The 24373-nt window shown below is 57.8% G+C and overlaps 1 long non-coding RNA gene across 1 annotated transcript; it reads right to left on the bottom strand.

Annotated features, from left to right (window-relative positions):
* Nucleotides 1-17437: 17437 nt before the first annotated feature.
* On the bottom strand, nucleotides 17438-19107 carry LOC119158508. Its single transcript, XR_005107888.1, has 2 exons — nucleotides 18060-19107; nucleotides 17438-17761 (listed from the first exon to the last, which is right to left on the bottom strand). It is a non-coding gene; the product is annotated as an uncharacterized LOC119158508 (long non-coding RNA).
* Between the last annotated feature and the right edge of the window lie 5266 nt (nucleotides 19108-24373).

The following is a 24373-nucleotide window of genomic DNA, read 5'->3' as shown; positions in this document are numbered from 1 at the left end:
CCAGCCCCAGGGGTTTCAAGAAGGAGAATTTTGCAGAGCAAAGCAGTGCAGGCGGCTTCTCAAACACAGCTGAGCAAAGGGCTGTCCTCAAGCCAGGCTCCCCTTCCTCACACCACGAGCTCCTCATCACCAGCAGCTTAAAATGTTTATTTGGCCAGAGGGAGATGCTTATTCTTTACGTTATCCCAGCATCAGCCCCCCCTTCCCAAGCCGAGCCTCCACTGTGCTCCGTGCTGTACAAACATAGCTGATTTACAGTGCAGAGGTTCTTTCTGACAGCCAGACCTTAAAGCTCCCTTTGGAGAGTTAAAAATTTAATTTCAGAAAGGAGATGGGGGGGTGGGGGGGAAGCAGCAAGAAACCTGAGATGCTCCTGTGGCCCTTGGTCAGAGCAGCGTTCGCTCTATGCAAAATGTCAAATCTCAGGCATCGCAGCAAAGGCTCCCAAGCCAGCCGTGCTCTCCACCAGCAGCCACCAGTGTCATGGAAAGGGACCACTGAGCAGGGCCAAGGAGAGCCCAGGGGTCCCCCAAAAATGACAGCTGGCAGTTTGGGATGGACCCATTCCCCTGGGAGCACGGTGGAATGGTGCTGTGCTGCCCTTCAGGGGAGCCACAGCTCTCCCAGGGCTCCACGCGCCTCCCCAGCACGGGCTGTTCCCACTGGTGTTGGGTGGCCACCAGCCTGGAAAATTAAACGCCGCTTCCCCCAAAACTTGCTGGGAGCTGCGGGATGCTCCTGCCCATCCCAGCCCCCTCCACCCTGGGGGGAAGCTCACAGCAGCCTCCGCACAAGAGCCAGTGAGTGGGAGAGCATCACCGTGAGCCTGGGAGAAACACTTGGCTCCCAGCAAAGCTCCGGGGGGGGGCGGGGGGGGAAGTGAGCGAAGGGGAAAAGTATGTTGCTTTGTAATGCATAGATGCTGCTCTCATGTTGCTGAGACCTGCGTGATGTGCTTCCTCCCACACCCCTGGCTGCAGAGCATGCCTCCTCCATGCCCACGTTTCCATCTCCAGCAAACATCTGAAAACACCTGGGAAGGTGCGCCATGAGAGCAGCTGCCGAGGGGACATGTGGAAGGTGCTTGAAGCCCCCCCTTAAACAAAACAGCCCCCAGAGGCACGAGGATGTGCGGGTTCAGCTCAGCGCTTGGTCGGGGAGGGTGTCGGTATCACTTGGGTCACCCCAGTACACAGCAAGGGACAGGGGCGAGAGGAGGAGGAGGAGGACTGCATCCCTTCTGTGCAGATATGCTCACACCAAATACCTGTTCCTGCTCCCCAGGCATGCCCTGGCCTCTGAATCCATCCCCGAGCATCTTGCACTGCTTGAACGAGGGGAGCAAAACCCCCATGGACCAGGACACGCAGCTTCACCAATCCAGATGGAGAGGGAAAGGGCCAGGGTGGAAAGAACGAGCTGCACTCGCTCCCAAGTAAGAAACACAGCTGAAAAAGCAGCTGACCTCTGCCCCGGCCAGGTGTTTAAAAGCAAAGAGAGGGAAAACAAGAAATAACCCCTGTTTTGAGCACAGCTGCTGCTTTGGTCATTAAACCTATGGGCAAATGTCCCCTGGAGAAGAGCCTCATGTGTTGGGTGCCCAAGCCCAGGCACTGCAGCAGCCAGGGAAGGGTTAGGGAATGGAAAACACTTCTCCGGCTCCTGGTGCAGATGCAGGGGAGGAAGGCAAACCCCGCCGCAGCGCCTCAGCTTCCCACCCGCAGCCATAAACCCCTTTCTGCTCGGGTTTTGCCAGAGACGTGACGCCGTGTGAGGAGCCAGCAAGCGCCACGAGCCAGCCTGGATCAGGATGGTCCCAGCGGCTCCTGCCCCAGAGCCAGGCACGGCTGGTCCTGCCCCCCATCACGGTCTGAGCTGAGGATACAGGCAGGGGAGAAAGGGGAAACCGCATCCCCCATCATCTGCAGGGGAAACTGAGGCAGAAGGGAGCTCTGTGCTTGCAGGGCCACGGAGCCAGCTGCCTTTTTCTGTTCAGACAACCCGTAGTATTTTCAGCGTCATGCAAAGCTTTTATTTTTATTCTTTTTCAGCCTTGGCATGGAGAGGTTGACGCACACGAGCCTGAGCACTGGGCTGACAGCACTTGCATCTCAGCCCTGAGGATTGTCCACACCCCCTCCCCAGCCTGATGGGACCCACTCCATCACCCCCATCCTCACAGGAAAGAGGCCAAACTGGAAGCAATGACCTTCCCATAGGGAAGCAGCAGTCCTTCCAGGAAGGGCTGAAACCCAGCAAACTCCTTGCCGGGAGGAGCCTTGGTCCCTGCCACGCGAAGGGCAAAGCGGAGGGAGGGGGCTGGAGCTCTTGGCCACAGGGACCAGCCCCGTCATGGGGAACTGGCATCGTGGGACACAGGGACCCCATCCCCACTGCCTGTCACAGATGGGGTGACAGCAGGGCAGACCCTGTCCACAGGGATAGCTGCAGCATGGCTGCCAGCTCCACTCACCCTGGGCCACAGCCCCCGAGCCCCCCAGCATGCCCCCAGCCCCTTCCCCCCTCACGTCCCACCTCCTGTGCTATACTCGTGGCTGCTTTAAGCACAGGGAGGGGATACAGAATTCATCAAACCTCACATTTCTCAAGGATTAAATCATCCAACGCATTGCTCAGAGGGAGAGAAGTCCAAACCCCCCCCCTTTTTTTTTTTTCCCCTGCAAGACTCAGCAGCCACTTATTAGCTCTTGGCAGTGGGGCCAAGGGCTGCTCAGCACTTCAGCTCACGGTCACAGAGCTGGGGCTGAGCGTCACAGTGGGGTCCTGGGAACCAGGGACCCCTCCTTCCCTGGGGGTACCCCCCCAGCACAGCCCCTGCCCTCTCTGCCAGGCTGTAGCCCCCAAACTCGGAGGCACCAGCACCCAGCGACACCCAGACTGGCTTCTTGCACCACATGCCCCCTGCACCCCCAGAGAAAAAAGCCCCCCATTATTCCCCAGATGGGCACTCCGGGCACAGTACGGAGATGCTGGGAGAAGTCCTGGCTCTCTACTCACATAACGTTAGGGCTGACATTTTAAATAAGCAAAAATAAAGTGATTCCAAGCTCAGGCTGTCCAGGGAGGCTCCCAGGGTTTGTATTTCACTGTGGGGCTGTTCTCTAGGAAGCAGCTATTTGTACCCTCCCCTGGGAACGCTGCTCCGTGTCGGAGGTCACAGCCCATCTACTGACCACAAAGCTGCCTCCAGCACCCTGCCACCTACTTTGAGGAGGGGGAAACTGAGGCACGTGCCCAGGGAACAGATTTGGGAGGGAAGAATAGGCCTCCTGTGCCCACCCTCCCCCAGACTCTGCAAGGAACCCAGCAAGGCTCCAGCCACATGCAGTTCTCCCAGCTCCAGCTGCTTTGCTCCAGCCCTTGGAAGGAGAGGACATCATCTCCCTGCTCCTTACTAGCTCCAGCAGTCAGACCTGTCACTGAACCAGCTCCTGTCGGTGCTGGGTTTAGCAGCACATCACGTTAGGAACAAAACATTTTGGCACCAGGTGAAGGAGCTTTCCTGGCTGGCAGCTTCCCTTGCCCCAGCACGAAGCAGCAGCAGCATTACCCCATCCCCAGCATGGCCAGGGGTAGGGGACCCCCTGCTACCCTCCCTGTGGAGCTGGGGATGGGAGAGTAGCCAGGGCCAGCACATCCAGCACCTCCCAGCCAGGGGCTGCAGCTAGAGCAGGGCTGGGATTGCCTTTGTCCCCCTCTTTTTTCCAGCCACGGACCCCTCACACCCCCCAGGGGAGCAATTTACACCATGGGTAAACGGTGCCAATCCAGGGACCCACTCTGCCCCCCACTCCACCCTTCTCATGGCATGAGGATGGGACACAAGGGTGACACCCCCCCCCCCCTTCCCCACACAGGGATGGGGCTGACAACATCCTCCAGCCAGCAGCTCCCCAGTGCCCCCCAAAATGAGGAGGACACCCCCTGCACAGAGCCCCACAAGGCTGGTGGAGAGGGGAAGAGCACACGCCATGCCACAGCCCCACGTGCTCTCTGCGATGCTGGGTTCACTTCTTGCAGCTGGCCCCGCACTGGCACCCCCCAAGCTCCACAGCTGGCTGCCCACCAGCAGCCACACTTTATTTAGCTTTCAGCAATAGCTAAAAGGCAGTTTTTCCCCCTCCTCCTCTATTTTCCCCTCTCTTTCTCCACTCTTCACACAGGACAAGGGGTAACGGCAGCCCCCCAGCATGTCCCCCACAGGCTCAGCCAGGCACGGCACGCTTTGGACCACTCTGTCCTCTGGGATGAAAGGATCTCGTGCCAGAAAGGCTTTCTCCAGCCACGACAGCACTTTTGCTGGTGGAAGGGTTCTTGGTGTCAGCTCAGCAGTGGGAAGAGCTGCCAGTGTTGGTTAAAAGAACAAGGGGGTGATTCAATGAAACTCTGAACGAAGGGCAATGGGATCCATGAAAGCAAATATTTTGAGTCAAACACACAATTAGCTGGGGGGACCCATCACCACAAGATGCCACTCAGGCCAAGGGTTTAGTAGGGTTTTAAATAAATACATAATAAAATACATGAAGGTCTGCCCACACGTAGGGAGAGTGGGGACATGGGGGTGACAAGAATCAATGAGGACAAAGACTTGGACAATGCAAAAAGCATCAGGACCACAAAAGAGAAGGAGTCACCAAGCTGTCACAGACATCTGCCCTGCCTCCCTGGGTGACACGTGTCTGCCACTGCTGGCTGGGGCTTGCTGCGCCCCTGGGGAGCCCTTGTGGGGTGGAAGCAGGGGGTGCCACACAGATGTCCCCCAAGCCCTCTGGATCCCTGGCCGCTGCAGCAGTGCCCTGAGCCGATGGCCTCCATCACCTCCCTCGCACTGTCTGGGCTTCGCCGCCGAGCTGCTGCTTGCAATGGAAACACCTAAGCAGTGTCTAGTCCTCCCTTGGGTTTGGCCTTCATCCTTGCCTCCTCCTCCTTCTGGTCCAGTATTTTTCCTCTCCAAATGCAGGAGCCAGCCGGACGCTTTCCTTGCATGACATCAGCTGCCTCAGGAGCCCGACTGCTCCCTGGGCAGGGGTTACCCACCACCACAGCCCCGGGGGCTACTCCATCTCTCAGGGGCTGCTTTCCCTTGGATAAATTAATTGGGGTGCTCCTATTTAGAGCTAACAGACCACTATGTCAAAGCCAGCCCCATCCTGGCCAGCAGCCCCCACTGGGGAAAGCATGGTTGTGGAGACCCTGTAATTGCTCTTTTCTATTAATAAATATTTTCCTCCTGTACAAGAGTGAAACAACATGGAGAAACTTCTCCAGCAAGGTCATAATAACAGGGCGTTATCCTGGTGGAAACACAACGCTGTCCCTTCAGCCACAGGAACGCTTACAGTGAGCCTCTTGCCTGCTCAGCTGTCCCCAGGAAAACCTCAGCCTGGGGACAGTCACCTCCAAAGGCATTCCAGCCACAGCTGCCACAAGCACTCGAGATGTCCCGAGCTGCAGACGGAGCTACGCCTCGGCTGGGGAGTTCTCCTACGTGGAGATCGTGGAGCTCGCACTGAGCAAGGGGCAGTGGCAGTCCCCAAGGTCCCTGTGCCCACATTGTCCTCTGCTCGTGATGGGGAGATGAAACTAGAGAGCTCAGAGGGGCCAGAGGGACCCAGGATGATGGATGCACAGGTCAGAACTGAGAAGGAACCTCCACAGCCCCGGTATATTATTACATATTGCACGCAGTGCAGATTTGCCTATATTGCTTGGCAGCACGCGAGCCGAGAACAGGCCCCTGTCAAAACCCCAGAGATATTCAGAAACTGCTCCAAATATTACAGCTATAAATTCAGCTCATTTTTCTATGAGCTGCCAGGGTCTTTGACTCAATCCATCTCTCCCCAACCTCTGTGCCAGACCCCTACAAACACCCGTCCCTCTGCAGTTGCCTGGAGCAGCACAGACCCTGCCTGCCCCTGTCCTGGGCAGCATCCCACCCCACCGAGGTTCCATCCGCACCTTCCAGGTATCCTCAGCCGCCAGGGTCTGCCCTCACCCATCCTGCAGAGTTCCCCCCTCCGTCCAGACCCACATCGCAGCACTGCTGGGGCTGCTCAAACACAGGCAGGCTGCAGCAGCCGGTCCCCAACTCCTTCTGCCTCCCTTGCTCTCACCACAAAACCAAAACCCATCTGCTCTGCCCAGCATCCCTTCTCCCCTGCAAGCAAACGATCCGTTTTCTCATCTCAGTGTCTTTCAAGGAATAAAAATCCCACGGGAAATGGGTCTTTTCCCTCCCCAAGAAACACCTGGTGGGGGTTTCCCCCTTCCCTGAGCCAGATTATTTCATTCTCATGCTTGGCCATGTCCCACCACTCAGAGTGCCCAAGCAGGAGCGGGGGCTAATCCAGCCCCCTCCCCTCCCCTGCAGCAGGATGCACAGTGCTTGCAGGGAAGAGTTAACTCTTCCTTGCAGGCGCTGCACATGGATCAGCTCTCAAGTAGGGAAGCCTCAGAGGCAGCATCAGATTTCCAAAACCATTCCAGGAGTGGTCCTCCAAGGGCTGTATCCTCACACCCCTCTCCCCATAAACACTTTTCTTCCACTGTGGGGAAGAGCAGGGCTCCAACTAACCCGGTATCATCTCCAGGGTTGGTAGTGCTGGGAATCATCCAGAACATGGACTCATCACCCAGCCCTTCCCCTGACTTTGTCTGGCCACTCATTACCCAAATATTTGAGGCTCGGTTGTGCAAAGAGCTCATTGTGCAAAGGGATGGAGCAGAAATCTGTGCAGCCATTTGCAGGGGGAGGTGGGCACCTAACTTCAGCCTAGAGGGGGGGTTCAACATCTCCCATGTAGGAGAATGGGCAGCACCAGGAGCGTTGCCTTCAGGTCTGGGACTCACTCCTCCCATTTCGGGGGCATGAGCCGGCAGCACCCCAGTAACAAAGGGGAAAAGTGGGAAGAAAAGTGCCTTTGCCTTGAAACGGGGCAGCAGCTTCAGGGGGACAGAGGTTGGCCAAGCCCCCCAAGCCCCCGCAGCACCCAGCGCGCATCACCCCGAGGAGCCCAGCACTGCAAAAACTATCAAGAGCAGGTAAAATCACATCCCCATAAACAGTCTCAATTTCCCATTAAGGACTTTACTGAAGGTAAAAATAGGAGTGAAATATTTTGATTGTACCGAAAAAAAAAAAGTAATGTTTCCTTCAACTGCAAGGGAGATTTTTCCAACAGTTCTGTTTTACTGGAAATGTCTTATTTTTGTTTTTATATTATTTTGGAGTGGAAAAAAAAGCAGAATATGGGGCCTTTCCAGTGAAACTGAAACCCCTGGCCCTGTCCAGCTCCACTCGCTACTCTCACTCTCTTTTTTTAAAGAGAGACCAACCAAGGCTCAGAAATGGAAAAGGCAAGGCACCAGGAAAGGCATCTCATCAATGAAAGTTGTCTTGGTAAAAATCCCAGCTTGGTTTAAACAAACTCCAGATGCCCCGATACAGTCAGGATTATCAATCACAGCTCAGGTCAGGCTCCAGGTTTGTTTTGCTGGTGATGGTTTTGCTCCGAATCTGTTTCGGTGTGGAGCTGGTCCAGCCATTGCACAAGTTTCAAGATAAACTCTTCACAAACCATGATGAAAATTGGAAGCAAAGGAGATGAAAGGGAACAGCAAATAAATCAAGCTCCTCCCGTACTTTCCACCTAGGCAACTCCATCCTTTATCGCCCCAGCTCTCCCCAGTTGCTCCCAGCCCTTTCCAGCCATTCCCTGGCACTGCTGCATAGGCACAGCCTTCACATTGCCTCCTGCAGCAGTTTCCCCCCTTCGCTAGAATATCCTTCCCCTCTTCCCTTTCCCGTTTTTCCAGGTGATTTGGGGTGAGATGGAGCAGAAAGTTCCTGATGCTGGTGTCCCTCCAGCCCTGGCCCTCCCACTCTGGGAACTGGGGGCATCAGAGCCTGTGCCCATCAGCGTCTCAGGCTCTGCCCCATCTTTTCAGGCCAGGTTAAGTGAGGGGGGAGGCAGTTCAGCCACTCTCCAACCAAGTAGCTCTGCACAGCAGCAGCCTGGTTCCAATTATTCCCCCAGACTGGTATAAAAGGACAAACCCGAGCCTGTGAAGGTTTAACCCCTTCAAGGAAGGGGAGCAGGGGAGGACGGGGGCTCTCCAGAGGCTGCACACAAGCCCTCCATCTCCAGAAGGCCTGGCGATGTGGAAGGCAGAACTGGGGCTGGGATAAAACAAGGGGGTTCCTGGAGCTTTGCAGGGAGGATCTGGGAAGGCAGACCCCCTGTGCAGCCTCTGGGTGACCCCCTGGGGCCACCCAACTCCAGGTAGCTCCCAGGGCTCTGGGGAGGCAGGTGAAGGGGCAAGTGAGGCACGTTTGCAGAATTTGGGAGCCGGCACTGCAGTGGCTGGAAGGGATGGACCTCATCCCTCCACCTCCATCCTCACCCCTCCACCTCTCCAGTCCTGGGGTCCCCGTGCAAACCCACCACGTGCCCTGTAAAGCTGGGGTGGCACCTGGAGCCTTCCTCACCTCGAAGAGGATGGGGGCCACCTGGCAGCCCCTTGCCATGCCCCTGCACAGGCAAGAAGCCGGAGCAGCCACCTCCCTGCATTCCGCCAGCGGTCTGCCAGCACAGCCCGACATCCAGGGGTTAAATCCCCAGGCTGGTGAGTCAGAAAATCTTTGATGCAGCCAGAAGGAGCTGAGTAATTTGTGTATCTGCAGAGGTCACATTGCCTCCTCTCTTTTTACGTCTGTTACTCATGCTGCTCCTTCCCACTCTCCCTCCACAGCCCGGACTCTCCTCTTCTTTCTCCCTTTTCAACTCACCAGCTCTTTTTACTATTAATTATGGATATTAGAGGAGCCCCTGGCAGCCCCTGCCCATTCCCATCGAAGGCAGAGCTGCGGTCAGTGCCAGAGCCTCTGCTCCTTTCATCTCCCTCGCTCCTCCCGGGATATCCGTCGCTCTGTGGTTGCAGCTCAGGCCCGCATGGCAGCATTTCTATAGGAGAAACCCTGCCACCAGCTCTGGAGCTTATTTTCCACAGTGTCACTTAACCCCCGAGCTACGAGCCGCCCCAGGCTGAGAGGCACAGACTTTTGCACCTCTGGTTTCAAGCGCATCGCCTTGGCTGGGCACAGAGGCACACGCCTGGGGCTCTCCCACACTCCTACGAGCCAAGTGACAACCACCCACCACAGCAATTAACCACTGCAAAAATCAGAACCGAGCTATAGTTAACAAGGCGCATCTTAAAGCGCCTCATCTCCCCAGTAACAGTTTCAATAAACCCAGGTTGCTACAGAGCACCAGGGCAGCCAGAAAGACTTCCCTGCGTTTAATCAAATCACTTCATTAGGTTGTTTAATAAGCAAGGGAGCTCTGGGAACACCGGGGTTTCACTGCTCTCAAACAGCATTTGGAGAAGGAATGTATGGCAGAGCTATTAAGGCCCAATAAATCTGCCTTTAATCCTCTCACAGCATCCACCCCGTGTATGGCTTCCCTGGTCCCACCGCCCCGGCTGATGCTCGGACTGCTCCGCTTCCCTGGGAGCTGCTTAATGGGATGGAGATGGTCCAGGCACATCGTTTAGTGTACAGTTCCCCAGTCCCACCGCCCCAGGTGATGCTCGGACTGCTCCGCTTCCCTGGGAGCTGCTTAATGGGATGGAGATGGTCCAGGCACATCGTTTAGTGTACAGTTCCCCAGTCCCACCGCCCCAGGTGATGCTCAGACTGCTCCGCTTCCCTGGGAGCTGCTTAATGGGATGGAGATGGTCCAGGCACATCATTTCACCATCCCCACCACCAGCACCTCACCAAGCAACAGCAGGGTCAGGAGGTCCTGCACATGAACCGGGGACTCTGCAGCACATGAGGGATCGGGGAGGAGGAGTGCTGAGCCCCGTGGGATGCTAGGGCAGTGGAAAGGGTGATACATCATAAACCACAGGAGCATGTCCCGCACACCCAGGTATTTGGGCTTTTGCCCAGGGTGTCAGTGCAAGAGCAGGTCCCCCCTGCTATCCCCACCGCCAAGAGCTGGTTATTTTGCCATATCATTTCACTGCACGACTATCACCCACGGTCCCTGCCCCTCGTACTGTGGCACTGTGGGCCAGTTCTAGCAGTTTAGCAGGGGGATGGTGATGGACAGGCAGCAATCACACCCGAGGCACCAGCGAGGTGCCTCTGTGGTCCCAGGGCTGGGCTGGGAGCCCAGGGATGGCACACCACAGCTGAAGGGAGCGCGTTCGGCCCGGGGATTGCAATCCCAGCCGGCGCCCGTGGGATAAAGCAGATACAAGAGCACAAGGCTGTGGCCAGAGACCTGGGTCAGCTCGAGGGGCTCCTGCCAGCCACCGCTCACTGGTCTTGCCGAGAGCTCAGCGCTTGCTAAGCCACAGGCATTGCCAGAAGCTTGGCTCAGGCGGGAGCTGAGCTGTTTGGACAGCCTGACTAGCAGGGATTAAAGCTAACAAAGCCCCTCTGAGCTCCTTCCTAAAAAAAGGAGGGACACTTGAGCAGGCACCTTCTGGATGCTTTTCCCAGCTCTGCTGCCCTGAAGAGCTCACAGCATCCATGACATGCTGCTGCCATTGCCCCGTCCCCTCCAGATGGATTTGCTTTGCATTTTCCAAATTGGACCTTTGTGTTTCCTGCAGATTTTTCTAACCTCTCTGTCCTCTCTGGTATTTGCAAATCCTCCCAGTTCTGCATCCTTAGAGGATTTTGTGCATGTGTTATTTCCTCCCTCATCCAGAGTGCTCCCAAAGCCCAGTAAACACAGCCGGTCCCCACAGACCACCACCGGACCTGCACTTTCAATCTTCTCTGACTCGCAGAGCCCTGAAAACCCTCAGATGAAGACACAAACATTTCCACAGCAAATTCAAGCCCATGAACCCCAAACATCTGCCTGGCACAGCTCAAAACCTCTGTGCAAGACACCAAAGCCCACCTGATGCAGTCCACCATGGGCCCAAGCCACCCCGTGGCTCCCAGCGGCCAGTGTGGTGTGGAAGCGTGACCTTCACCGGCTCATTCCCCAGCACCTCCGTAGATTCCCCAGGCTTGAAAACCAGCTGGAATTACTGGCTGAAGGTGCAGACTTTCATTCCTCCATCCAGAAGTAACTGAGCTACTGCTAGCAGCTCAGGGCATTTGATAACTCCCAGGCCAATGCAATCACTTGCACTCAGTAATTACAGCTGCTTCTCATCCCGCACCTGGGAAGACCCGAGAAATCGCTCGGAGGTCAGGTGTTCGCAGGCAATACCAGCTCCAGGTATCACTGTGCCTTTCCTTTGATGTGTCAGACCGCAGCCTGATGTGTCAGCAGCTCACATCCCTTTTCCCAGCCCCCTGCTACCCTCCCTCACCCCCTTCCCCTCTCCCAGCATCGCGCCAGGTGATGGGAACCCCCATCCCCAGGGAGGGTTTGTTCCCACGGCCCTCAGCCTCCAAAGGAAACGTTGGGAAGCTGTCAAAGCAACACGCCTCAGCCTCATCTCGTTTCTTCCATTTCTTTTTTGCCTGCTCAAGGGACAGTCCCTGCAGTGGCCGTCTCAGCCTGCAGCCTCTCCTGGAGGAGCTGGGCAGGATCTGGCTGGAGGCATCTGCCCTGTCCCGGTGTGCACCGTGGCTGGCGAGCTGTGGCCGCAGAGCCCTGCCAGGCCTTCCACCCCGACAAGCACCAACATTTCATAATAAATACAGAGCTCAGGGCTGGAAAATAAACGTCTTTCTGTTTCTTTCTGCCTGGGGAGTTCGGCTCTGATACTTTAAAATTGCACATTTATTCTGATTGAAGCAGAAGCGGACAGAAGGCTGAGCCAAGCTGCCAGCACTGTAAAATCAGCTGTCAGGAGCCTTCCCAGAAGCTGCCGTCCTCTGGCCATGCCCAAGATCGTGTTTTCTGCGGAGGGACAGGCTGGAGCTGAGCCAGAGCAAAGCACAGGCAGCTCTGGAGGGCAGGGGGGCTGCCCTGAGGCACATCACCCCCCCTCCCCCCCCAACATCTTCTTGCTGCAACAGCATCGTCTGGAAGGGCTGCCTTCTGTTTGCAAGGGTGGGTGCTAAATTGCAGCATGACTAAAAAACAATGAACCCCAAAACGGTGAAAATTCACAGCCCTCGGGGGTCTCTGCTGGAGCTGAGCTGCAGCCCATGAAGGACCAGCACGACGGGCACGGCTGCCCCCATGGAGGCGTCCCCCTGGGGAATTCGGGCTCAGGGAAGGAGGCTGGGCTGGGATCCAGAGCCAGGCAGCTCAGCTCTGCCCCTCCAAAGCCTGGTGTGTTGCAACAGATCAACTGCACAAAGCTTTCACCCCTCGCCCAGAGACCTCTCCCGTGGGTGACACATCCCATGGTACCCATCAGAGCCATTGGCAATGGGTGCTGAGGACCCACCAACTCAGTGCACCCATGGAGCCGGTTCCCAGCAGGCCAGCCACATATCCTGGGCTGCAGACAACCCACCCAGGTCTGGTCCGGGATAAACAGCCAGTTCCCCGGACAACAGCCTGGGATGGCTCCGGCTCCGCTCCAGGCTCTCTCCCGGAGCCAGCGCTGCCCCACGCCACCGCTTCACGCCATTCAGCATGATGAGCAGCGTGTGTAATGGTGTAATGGCTCCGATTAAGAGAGCCGGAAAGCTCCAGAGAGATGCGGCTCTGCTTTCCCAAATGTCAGGTGGAGGTGGAGCGGCAGAGGAAGTGTTTTCATCTCGAAGGCATCTGCGCCGCTGCTTCCAGCTGAGGCAGATGCTCTGGTAGCTGCTCCCATAGCCTCTGAGGATGGAGGCTGCAGATGCGGGGGGACTGAGAGCTCCAGGCCCTTTCCTGCCACCCCCAGCATCTTCCCAACATGGCAAGGGGACAGGGCAGCCTGGAAAAGCGTCGCTAGTTCCTCCTTTTTGAGCCACCTCCAAACCTTGCCCGAAACAAGGAAGGTTCCTGGGAGGGAAGGGGAGGCACAGGGCAGCAAACGGTGCTGGCCCGGCGGGTGTCTGCAGCAGACGCTGTCCCTCAGCCCCCGGGGAGGGAATTCAGAATCTCTACCCTGAGCCGACCCCAGCAGCGGGGGCCGGGGGGCAGCGGGGGCCGGGGGGCAGCGGGAGAAGAGGGGAGAAGGTGGCTGCATCCCGCACAGCCTGTTTATTTTTGAGCGCAAACCGGAGCTTTGCTGGAGCTGGAGGAATTCATCTTGCTGAAAGAGCCTTGTTTTTCACGGAGGAAATGAGACAACGTGCTTTTAATAGGAAATAAAAACACATAAAATAAAGAGAAACTGAGACACAGGCCTGGAAAAAAGCGGAGCCATCCAGCTGCGTCTCGCCAGCAGCACGGCCCCTGCCAGCAACCCCAGCGGCTGCACTGGTGTGCACAGCATGGCCACAGCCACACCACGCTTGCACCCCCAGCCCCTCGCTCCCCTCACCCGTCCCGGTGGGTGATGAGTGCATCCAACCAGCGCATCCTGCAGATCTCCATCATCTCCATGTGGAGCCACCTCCTGCCCTGCCCCTGTGCCCTCCTCCTGCACACGCAGGGTAGCAGGGGTTGCTTGGGGGTGCTCTGGGTGGATGCATGAGTGGGTGGATGGATGGATGGGTGGGTGGGTGGATGGATGGATGGATGGTTGGGTCCATGGAAGGGTGGGTAGATGGATGGATGGATGGTTGGGTCCATGGATGGGTGGGTAGATGGATGGTTGGATGGGTGGATAGTTGGGTGCAGGGATGCGTGGATAGATGGATGGGTAGATGGATGGCCATATCAATAGATCCAGCTGTTGTCCTCCAGGGAAATCATTGATGCTTCACAAGCAACATCCCTGACATTTGCAACAATGAACCGTTCAATAAAGCCCCGAAGGGTTGACTCTTGCAAACGTGCCACCAGGATTCAGTAGGTTTCGTGCAGGAAATTCACATTGATACAGCTCAGCAGTGAAAGTTGGGGGTGTTCAAGCCTGGCCAACCCACCAAACATGAGCAGGGGCAGTGTGCACGACAGAAACAATACACAGAAATAGTTATGAAAGGTGTGCCCAGCAAGGAGTGCAGGGAATGGACCGTGCAGCACCCGTGGCTCTGGGCAGGGTGGAAGCTAAGGACATCGGTGGGAGGCAGGTGAGGGCAGAGCCGCACCGCCGTGAGGCTTGCACAGAAGAAAAAGCCCTGATGATTTTCCAGCTGATGGGGGCACCCAGTGCCCTGAGTCATGCGCTCCAACGCTCCCAGGAGAGCTCGGCCAGCCACCCTGTCATGGGTGGGATTGCCGGCACCCTGCGGACAGACGGAGAGCCCCCCCAGCAGGTACAGCCTGCCTCCCAGAGGTGGGCAGCATGTGCTTCAGCAAACGCACAAGGAAAACCAGCCAAAGGCTGGGAAAGAGTTTTTCCAGCTGCATGTTTTACAGGGATTTGCGCCGGGATCAGAGACCACTCATGGCTCGTAACTCATTTGCATTGATTAAGTGAGGCAATTAAACAGCAAGGGAAGGGCTTGGTGGTGGGAGATGGTGGCAGTGCAAGGGAAGAGGCTGGGGAATAGCCCTGGAACCATCGCCAAGAGCAGTTCACAGCTTTACAGTCTCACAGTAAATATCGGATTAAATAGGAATGAAATGCACATCTGGAGGTGGCGCTGGGGAGCATCTGTCCTCCTCTGCCTGGGAGCCCGGGGCCTCATCCTGACAGCATCGCGCTGCCCCATGTCCCTCGGACCTGTGCCAGAACTGTCCCACCTCGGCCAGCACGGGCAGCAGGACATCCCAGCCTGGTGGCTCCTTGGACCATCCGCCAAGCCACTGCTGGGGCTGGCACCATCCTCTGCTCAGCAGCTGGGAATTGTCCCCGGGGCCCAAGATGGACCATCCTGAGCAGCAGCTTTACAGCCTGCAAATGCAGGCTCCTCTCCGAGCAGGCAGCCGGTGGCCAAGCAAACCACGAGCCACACGCACCGGGTCAGAGCTGCCGAATTCAAGGCTGAGCGTTCCCCATCGCTCCGGCGTTGCTCACACACCCGCCCAGCTACTGCCCGGTTTCTTTCCATCAGACACCATCCTGACGTATGAAATCAAAACTCCTCCTTACGTTGCTGTTGGCTGTTGATGAAAATAGCCGTAGCTACGGATGCAAACAAGTGATGTTTCCATACGGAGCTGGCTCCAGCCTTGTCCTGGTTGTCTGCAGAGAGCCGCACCCAGGGCTCGAGCCATGCACGAAGGGCTGGGAAATTTGGTGGCCCTGACCTGGCATTTCTTAAAAACCTGGGGACAACGGTGCCTTGGGCTGTGCTGTCCCCATGCCTGGGTCCCTCTGGCTGCTTGCAGCCACCCCAGAGCTCCAGCAGCTCCCGGCAGCAGCACGGAGCCCGTATCAGAGAGTGGTTAAAGCCTTTGAAACCACTGCTCAGAGGCAACCTGCCGGGGATTTCTGAAGCTGCAGACACTTCAAGACAACCTCACTCGGAAACATTTAATTGGGAGGGCTGGGAGGGAGAGAGGAGGGAGCCCAGGGCATATGTGGCCCGCAGGGAGCGGGGAGAAAAGCTGGGAAGGAGTTTGCAGCGCAGGGGCTTGGCCTCCTGATACCTGGATGCTCCCTTGAGCCATGCGGGCTGCAGCCGTGGGGCACAGCTGTAAATCCCCCAGGATCATCTTTGCCAGCCAGGGAAAGGTTGGGAGAAGGAGGCAGGAAGAGAAACCTGGAAGGAGTTTTCAAATGACTCTTGCAGTCGTTTCCCCAACAAAAGCCCCTTCAGTCCCAGGGTGGCCAGCCCCGCGCGTGCAGCCAAGGGTAACATTTGTGCATGCGGAGCTATATGGAAACGTGTTTATTTTTCAGCACATTTACTGAAACGCTGCATGCTCGAGCGGGGGAGAGGCAGCGACCCAGGGGCCAGCTCCTCTGCTGGTGGGAGCAGGCAGAGCTTTCCCTGGGTCAGTGGGACCGGTGCCAGCTTACAGCTCCAAAACCCAGCCCGGAGCTCCTGCGTGATCCCGTCCTCTCCCCCATGACACCCGCACCCCTTCTCCCACAGCGATGGCTGCGCACCAAGCGCTCCATCCGTTCACAGCCGCACCAAAGTCAGCCGGGAGCAGGGGCGGTGGGAGCATCCCTGGCGCCTGTGCCAATCTGCTGAAAAGCCCACGGTACATCCCCTCCCGGGGAGCACCAGGAGTGGGAAGACGAGTGGGGGTCCCCACCACACCCCCCCGGGGCCGTGTCCGCTAGAGGGAGAGCATGGCAGCTGGTTCCCATCTCCAGCACCGCTCAGCACCCTGGCAGAGCCGTGGGGTGCCCCTGCAGCCCCCAGGAGCCGGGATCCCCCCGCATGCAACCCTCCATCTCCGGCCACGCATGCACTGCCCACCCAAGCCCTCCCACCCCCGTGGCCCCCGGTAGCCCCGTGCTGTGGGGCAGTGGGTGCTGTCCTGCTTGGGCTGCAGAGTGCTGGGCGGGATGCTGAGCTGGGGGTCTGTGGAGGAGGCGGGGGTCTGCTGGAGGGGTCGGGAGGGCCCCCCCCCATGCACCCGCCACGTGAGGCTGCAGCTGCTTCCTGGCGAAGGGTATGTGTAATCACTACCAGACCTCGTTGCGCTCCTTGCTAATCAACCCCAGGCTGCTGCGGTTTTCCCTGCAAGACCCCCAGCCCGTTGGCTCGGGGGGGCAGAGCTGTGGCAGCTGCTGCAGAAGCCCCCTCCGTACCCCCAGCGCTTGCGAGGTTAAACAGGGAAGTGAGGGGAGCTGGGGGGGGGGGGGGGCGGGCAGCAGCAAAGCCTGGGAGCAAACAGCACGACCCCCCCTGGAGTCAGACTAACACTGCCCCTGGCACCATACATGGGGTCAAAGCTTTTGTTGAGTTTAAAACCAAATAAACACGTTCCCACCCCTCCCGTGTGGCAGCTCAGGGAAGGACCCCGCTGGGATCAAGGCCATCTTTGGGGCTGAGTCCCATTTAAATACCTGGGGGGGCTCCTGGAGGTTGCACCAGCAGTGACAGTGTTTGCTCATGGTTTGCTGTTAAACACACCTGAATGGAGACATTTACTTAGGATTTCACATTATTAACAGCCACAGCAGGAAAAGGTCGGGGAAAGAAAAAGCCGATGTTATTTCCCCAAGGAAATGCTTGGTGAGAGGATGCTGCCGGAGTTTCCTCCAGCACCTCCATAGCAAAGGGGAATTTTCTCCTTTAAAACACCCAGAGAAAGAAGCATCCAAAAAAATTGCTGGAGGGAAACCCCCTCGAGGTGACCAGGATGCCAGTTGCTGGGACTGGGATGCCCCGGAGCCAACACCGGGTACCGCTGGCAGCCCAAACTGTGCAGAACCATTCATCACCAGCCCTCGGGGGCGTTCCATGAGAGGATTAATTAAATTTTACACACAGAACTTAGCGCAGGGCTGGGTGTGATCATGCATTATTCATACGTTCAATAACACAGCTGATTTATTAATGAAAAGGTCAGACTCCCTGGAAGTGAAGGCTTGTTGTAAAATTGCTTTGAGCTGGGATGTTTCGGAGAAGCTGCTGGAGCACTGCCGGCATGGGGCTCGGGCTGGGACCGCGACGGCACGGTGAGAGCTGCCCTGTTCCTCACAGCCCATTAATCCCTACGGAAGCACGTTCCCACTCCAGCGCAGGCAGACAGCAGTGGAAATGTATATGCAGGAACCTGGAGGAGTATAGCAGCATCTATAGGGGTGGCTGCCCGGCTGTCTCCTCCCCGCAGCCGCTGCTTCAGCCATGGAGGACCTGGGGAGCCAAAGAGACCCAGAGCTTACACATCAGCATCTCGGTCTTGCAGGGAAAAGGGAGAAAAAGCCACAGGCAGCCAACCCCTCCCTCCAGCGCGGTGCGGGCCGGGAGGGAGCTGGCTGGCGGCAGGGAGAGCAGAGGCAGGAGCCATCTCCAAAAAAAAAAAAAAAAAACCAAAAAGGAAGGAAATCCTTATAGCAGGAGCTGTTTCCCCTGGGATTACTCTTGGGGACTAATAGGTCATCTACCCCTCAGCCCCGTATTTAGCTTCGGGCACCCTATTTCTTCTCCTCACCTCTCTTGAGGAGGGCAGCAAACGCGGTGCTTGGGGCTGAGCTGTGACCAGCCTGGCTCTTCCCAGGGTAATACAGGAACCAAGAACGTCTCCAGCGTTTTCACGCCCCCGGTGCTGTCCTGTGTCCCTGACACGGTGCGGTGCTCACACGATGTGCTTGCATGTCATGGCCAAGAGGATGGGTGCCTGCAAACAGCAAAGGGGGCAGACTGTGGGAGTGCAGAGACACCCCCAAAACTGGGTCCGTGGCTCAGGCTCAGCCCTTCCCATCGCTGCTGAAGGCACCAGCTGCCCCCTTTCCCTGCACCCCCTGCACGGTCCGGCAGCAGCTGGGGCCAGCTGTCGGGCTCAGCTCAGCAGCAGTTTCCTTCTGTCTTTGAAGGCAGAGACAAAACCGAGCCCCAGAGCCAGGGAGAGGTCCCGGGGCTCCCAGACACAATGTGCTCCATTGTGCAATGGCGAAGGGAAGGATGAAGAGGAAAAAAGGGGGGAGAAAAACACCCCGGGGGCTCGGGGGGCCGTGCAGGTAGGGACGCAGCCAAGGTGCAAGCCCTAAGCCCTAAGGAGTGGAGAGGGTCAGAGGCGAGCAAGGAAATTGCTGGAACCAGTTTGGGGGGGGACGGGGCTTTTCCAGATGCCTCTGCTCGGTGGGCTGAGGCTGGGAGGAGGCCAGGAGCACTGGGCAGGCATTTGCCACGGATTCCTGCTTGTTTCTGCAGAGCTGAAACCCCCGGACACCCCCGGAGCCTCCGCAGGGGAGAGGTGCTGGGTCCAGTAACCAGCTTTTCCCAGGGCAAACAGGCGCCCCGAGGGCAGGAGGAGAAGCCACTGGTGCCTCCGCTGGGGACGATGGAGTGGAGGCAGCTGGCAGCCGTCCCTGCTGCGATCAGCCCTCACACACTGTCCTCAGAGACGGCCAGCGGAAAAACGAAGGAAAACAAAGCAAGAATTTATCAAACCACATGTAGCGCGGCTGGGGCACATCTCATCCAGCCCTCCCGCTGCCGGCACCGCCGAGGAGGGGAACGCAGCAGGGCACGGGAGCAGAGGTCTGCCAGCCCCTGACATGAGCACAGGGGGTTCGTGCCAGCTCCGGGCAGTGACACATCCCGCTGGGATAACCCGGGTGAGAGCCTGCGGCAGGGACACGGGTGCCCCAGCTGTGGGGACAGCCCCAGCTGGGTGCAGGAGGGGTCGAATCTCAGGCTGGGGTGGCTCAGCAGCTGCACCATCACACTTCTCAGCCTGCTCCTGTCCCCGAGGAGCTGCCAGACTCCCTGTCTGCCTTCACTCTCTCTTCTCGACTTGCAGAGATGCAGTGATGGAGACCTGGTGGCTGCCAGGCTGGACGCAGAGCTCCCCCATGCTCTGCACACCGGTGGCCCGCGCACAGCTCTGCCCATGGCAACACTCACCCCCAGCCCCCCAGAAGTCACCCCACTGCTTCTGGGGGTGCTGGGGGCAGCTCAGCCCCAGCAGATACCTGCCTGCACCAGGCACTTGCCCACAGACAGGAGCGGGTGTTGTTTTCTCCCTGCCAGCAGCCAGAACGCTCGCCGAGATTTCCAAGCATCCGTATTCAGGGCTGTCGGGAAGAAGCCGCTTTGATCATTGCTAATTATTGCTCACGGGCTGACAGCACCCGCATGAGCTCTGCAGCACCCAGCCCACCCCCAACTCTGCCGCATCTGCCCACGGACCCCCGGCAGCCCCTCGCCACCTTGGCCCCTGCCTGTCCCACTCCATGGGGCCGTAGCACCATGCCCAGATTATCCACATCCCAGCGCCCACCCTCTGGGGCAGAGGTGACCAGGGATGTGCCCCAGCACCCAGGGCATGGAGAGAGGGGCACTGCCACCCCAAACCCAGGGGGTTGGTCCTCTCCCTCCAACGCCACCTCCTTCTAAATGCTCTTTTTATTCCCATAAATTGCAAAGGTGCTGCCAGGACCCCAAGTTTCCCCCAAACAACTCAATTCAGCTGAACAGCAAGTGAAAGCAGTGAACGCCCACGCCCTGCTTCTTGCTCCTGTTTATCTCCAAAGCTTTTTTTTTGCCTTTTTTTTTTTTCTTTTATAAAAAAGAAAGCCATGCCTGCCCTTAATCTGGAGGAGTGTTTGCAGCTCGGCAGAAGGCTTGGAGCGCGGTGATGGGAGCCAGGGCAGGGGAGGGCAGGGGCTCGCTGCAGTGACCCCTGGCAGGGCGCAGCTCTGCTCTGGGAGAAGCGATGCCAGGGCAAAGAGGCTTTGAGCACCAGGACAACTTGATTTGTTTGCTAGCGCAGGAAGCCAGGTGGCAGGAGCAGGCAGGAACGCTAATGGGTTTCCCAGGCAGCTGATGTTTCGCTTTTCTTTTTTTTCTTTCTTTTTTTTTTTCTTTTTTCTATTTTTTTTTTTTCATATTTCAGATGCTTTAGAGAGAAAAACAGCCCGCGCACCATTTGGACAGGGAGCTCAGTGCCATGACCTTCCCAGAGCTGGGGGTACCTGGGAATCTGGAGGGACCCACGAGGCACTGGGGAAGGGCTGAGCGTGCCATGGGATGGCCAGGCTGGGGGGCTCATCACAGGGCTGTGAGGATGCACCTGGCTGCAGAGGGCACAGCGGGACAGGATCAGGCCCTGCCTTCCCCCCCTGCCCACCAGCTCTGCCACCCCCACCCCAGGACTGGCTGCATTTCACTAACGGGAGTAGATTTGGGAGGCTGTGTATTTTAAGACCATCAGCATCATTTAATAGTGATGATAGACGTGTGGTTTTAAAGGCACCCTGGGACAGGGATATTCACCCTGCTCCGCTCTGATGGTCCCTGCTGAGCCAGGAGGGACCCCCAGCAGCTTGATTCTGTGTGCCAGGACCCCCTCCCTGTTCGCTGCCTGGTGCAGCTCAGACTGCTGGTTATAATTTATTAATCTCTACACAGGTTTATATTTGGCTCCCAGTGTGTCTGCAAATCTGTTTGCGGAGAGGTTTGGGTACCAAGCACGCCTTGGGGGAGGAACCCTCCAAGCTGCAGAGGAGAGGCTTGGGGCTGGGGAAGGGGGTTGGGGACAGGTTTGGGGACAGGCAGAGATGGGACCCTTGGGCTCAGCGCTCTGCAAGAGGGCTCTGAAGCTCCCTGCTTGTAGGAAACATGACATGAGATTTTCCCCATCCAGGAGCCTCAGTCAATGGGCTGGAATGAACCTGTTCCCTCCTGCTGTTTGTTCAGGAGAGCTGGGAGGCTTCGGAGAGGAGCCAAGCGTTCAAAGGGCCTTTGAAAATGTGAATTGAAGGCTCTGAGCAAGGAATTGCTGCATTTTTCGCCTTTTGCTCCTTGGACAGCTGCAGCCAGTGCCTGGCAGCCTTCAGAGCTACCTTGATGCCATGGTGGGGACAGAAGGGGAGAGGCAGCTTGGTCCCGACGGGACACCTTGCTCAGCCACAAAGCACAGAGCAATCACCACCAGCAAATGTCCTGGGGCTTCCCACGCCCCTGTCCCCTCCTAAGATCCAGCAAGGGGCAGAGAGCTGCTGCCACGTCCCAATGGAGCTTCTCCGTCCCGTGGTGGTGAGCACAGGGGCTCTGGGTTTGGACATCCATCACCCTGGGGGGCAGGGGCAGGTCCTGTGCCAGGCTGATACAGATCAGGGTACAGCAGTCCCACAGATGGGGCTGGGAAGATGTCAGAATCCTGCCGGGTTTGGTCCCGACGCCACGTGATAGCCACAAGCAGAACTGAATGATGCCCACGCAGCCGTGGGCAAACATCTGCGTCAAAAGCCTGGGCACAGGCAATAAATCACGGCAGCAGAAGAGCCTGTGACACCTGATGGGACTTGGTGATCTTTGCAGCTGGCAGCTCCCTCGCTGGCCTCCCGAGTGGATTTGCACTTGGCTAATTTTGCGTGAACTGGTCTCCTGGCTCCCCTGCAAAACCCAGAGGCTCTCAAATGTATTTCACTGCGTGCTTGTAACCAGCCTCCGTTAGCCGTGGAGATGTTAGCAGTGTAAAGCACACATCCAGGGACAGGCGAGGGAGCGACGGGATGAGGAAACGCTTCATAGTTTCCAGCTCTGTTCCAAATTAAGCACTTAACCTTTTTAAACACATTTTACAGTGGTTGTAATAAGCTCTGACCCTCTTTGTGCTGAGACATCTTCTCCCGGCACAGCCCAGGGTACCAGCCACGCTGCGAGGGGGGAGGCACTGGAGCCCGTGGATGGAGATTTCAGAAATCCAGCATCTTGAGCTTGCAGGGAGGGTGATGAGAGCACACACACTGAGACACTGGGTATCCAGAGCCACGTCTGTGGGACTGGGAGCTGTGGAATAGGCTGCAGGGACATTCCTGGGTGTGGGTGCTGGGATGCTTGAGTCCACCCCATAATAACCCGCAGGCCCTGAGAGACCGGGGAGCTATTACATGAGACTCCAGAGCCCCAAAGGCAGCCTGTAATTACAGTGGGATGGGGCAAAGGCTTCCCCAGCCAAATCAGTATTTCCCAGTGCCGGCAGCCGTGCCAAGCCAGCAGTTGGGGTGGGTAAGGGGCAGTTTGGGGTCTGCTTTCCTCCTCTGTCCCCCACCGCCACCCCCCCAGGAGACCTGGAAGCCACTGCCGGACCACGATGGGATGGACAAGCGAGGACGGGGGCTGCAGGGCTGCTCTGCCCAGTGCAAAGGCAGGTGGCACTTGGGGGTGGCACTGGGTACACGTAGTGTGCCCAGGACAGGGGACAGAGCAGCAGCAAGGGGGCATGGATGGGGGCCGGCAGCTGGCAACCCCCTTATTTTTGGTGCAGGCATTTTTTTGGAGCCCCATGGCACGGAGCATCTGGGGCTGGGGCATGGGATGCGAGCGAGGGGGGGCTGCAGCCGGCCACCGATTCCACGACGCTGGGTATCCCACGGGAGGAAGAGGAGGGGAACGGGCGGAGGGCGAGGATTCCCAGCCGAGGGCTGCCTGTCATCCCCTTTCTCGCCAGGGAGAGCCTGGGCTGAGCCCTTGCAGCTGGCTGCAGGCAAAGGAAGCGTTGAAGCACCTCCCGTGGAAATTGGGTGACCCCGGGAGCCCCAGGAGCATCGGACGGCGCTGACACACGGGAGCCGCGGCGTGAGCATCGCCCCAACAGCCCGCGCCCCACTCAGGGGTTCCAGCAGAGTCCCCCCGGGCTCGCTCAGCAGTCCCGCCGTCTCCAAGTGACCAGCTCCCTCCGGATTGCCTCAAATCTCGATTCAAGAATGTTGTTTGGGCTGAAGAATGTATCGCTAAAAAAGAAAAAAAGGGAAAAGGGAGGCCCGGGGCGAGAAGGGAGGTGGAGGGAGGGTTCACCCTGCCCTTCCGCACTGACCTTTGTGTTTTCGGGGGGGGGGGGGGGAGGGGGGGCTCCAGCCGCTCGGTGTAGATGTTTGCCAGATGTTGAGCACCTTCCCCCCACCCAGCTGAGCCCATCACCCCTGTTCCCCCCTACCCTGCTGCCTGCACCCCCTAAGGACCCCACCTGCCTGCCTGCTCGTCTTGCAGCCACCCTCAGAAATCAGGTGGGGGCTTTTAGGTGAGTTTGTTCTCGGCAGAGCCCTTTGAAAAGGAGCAGCACAGCCCTGGTGGGGGCATCCAAGATGATAACGGCTCTGAAAGTCACAGAGCTGCTCCTGCAAGCAGAGGAGAGCCTCAGGCACCCTGCAGACACCAGCACTCCCACTTTGGGGTGCAGCCAGAGGAAGGAGAGGGCTCCGGGCACGGCACAGCGGGATGGAGCCATGCAGAGGTACCTGGAGAAGGGCACTCGCTGCCAGTGCCCACACGAGCAGTTTCTCTGCGTTTCACAAAGGCTGGAAGGAGCCAGGACTAGTGAGGAAGAGGAGATTTAGGTTGCAAACATCCAGAAAGACGGTGCAAACCTGGGAGCCGCGGACCTCCGGGCACTGGCTCCAGAGCCTTTCTGCTCAGGTGTTTGTAGTCTGAGCCTTGTCAGGAAGCCTGATGCAAAGAAGGGGCTCTGGATCACGGCTTCATGGGTCACTCCACCACGCAGGCTCTGCCCCACACATTTCCACACACACCCCTGCCTGAGCAAGGCTGGAGATGCCAAGGGACAAGGTCTCCTTGGCTCCTACTTGGACTCTTGTCACTGGAGTCCCTTAAAAGAGCAGCTGGGACCTTCACCCTTCAGGGATCTGCCTTTAAAGCCAAGGTCTAGGAGGGGACCTGAAGGACTTTCCAGGCAGCCAGGGCAGGGCATGGTGAGGTTGCTACACAAGCAGCCCTGTCTTCAAGCACCCTGTGCCCAGCGGGGCTGGTAACCCCCTCCCAGGACAGGGAGGGCCATGGAAA

This window comes from Falco rusticolus, chromosome 17 (assembly GCF_015220075.1).
Source record: "Falco rusticolus isolate bFalRus1 chromosome 17, bFalRus1.pri, whole genome shotgun sequence".
Lineage (NCBI taxonomy): Eukaryota > Metazoa > Chordata > Aves > Falconiformes > Falconidae > Falco > Falco rusticolus.
This window is presented reverse-complemented; position numbering and strand designations above follow the sequence as displayed.